Below are 1,207 nucleotides of genomic sequence, written 5' to 3'. Positions count from 1 at the left end.
TTGCCGACCATATCTCCCAACTCGATAGGTCAAGGACTAATTCGTCGCGGATCAGAACTCCATTTAAGGATTTGTCGCTGACCAATAAATTGCTGCATGCACAAGGCGAAATTCGATAACGGACGAATGAGTTGACCACTCGAGCAACCAAAGAGTGAATTGTCTTTGCCTTTGATTTTATTTTTATTTTTACCCTTAAAAGTCAAAAAGGGGGTTTTCTTTCTACTACTCCATGCCAATATCTTATCTAGTAATAAAGGTCAGAAGAAACAGCAAGTAATGATTTGCGAGTCTTCATAAATAATTAGTGCATAATAATGACTGATGAGGCGTTAACCTGTCATTGTGCAAAATTTAATGTGATTTGATTACACTTTTCAGCCTTCAAATCAGTCACACATAGAATGCACTTTCTTCACTTATTACTTACTCCTATCACAAAATATTTGCTTAATATTTTCAATCTAACTTTTTATTAATATTAATCCAACAAAAATACTTTAAAAGTTTCCATCCAACGTAACGAAATGCAAGTCATGGTTGTTGAGTTGACTTGAACAAGGAGCCTATCCATGGTAGCATCAACCCCAATGCCCAATTAATATATCACCAAAATGAGAGTCTAATAGTGCTAATTAATTAATGGATGTCAGAAGAAAATGCAGTGATCTTATAAATTTGGTCTGATTTGGTAATGTGAACAATGAATCACATACACAGATACATGTGAACCCTCCTTAATTTTTGCCATATTATTTTGCTCGTTTTCCAACAATTTAATGTACGTTTGTTAAATCATCCTCATCACATTCTCTTCGTTTCTTCTATTCCGCTTCCAATCTGAATATTAAAGCTTAGTTTGAATAAAACAAAGCATAATTGGTGTAAATCACTGTTTCTTTATATATAGAGAGGCACGAGACGATCACATATAAAAATATATAGAGGAAGATTGCATACGAAACAGTAAACTATAGGTGAACAAATTAAATCAATTACATTAACTACGTCTACCTCTGGATTCCATAACCTCGTAAATCACCACCATTTTTATTACTATTTAGTATTTACTAAATGCCCTCTACTTTTTTACAAAAGAATATTTCTAAAGAAAAAGATAAAAATATTTAATTTTTGGTAGAGATATAATTATTTATATTATATTATTTTATTTATTAATTTAAATATTTGAGATAAATAATTTTAT

This window comes from Arachis ipaensis, chromosome B01, assembly GCF_000816755.2.
Source record: "Arachis ipaensis cultivar K30076 chromosome B01, Araip1.1, whole genome shotgun sequence".
NCBI lineage: Eukaryota > Viridiplantae > Streptophyta > Magnoliopsida > Fabales > Fabaceae > Arachis > Arachis ipaensis.
Note: the sequence above shows the minus strand (reverse complement) of the source record.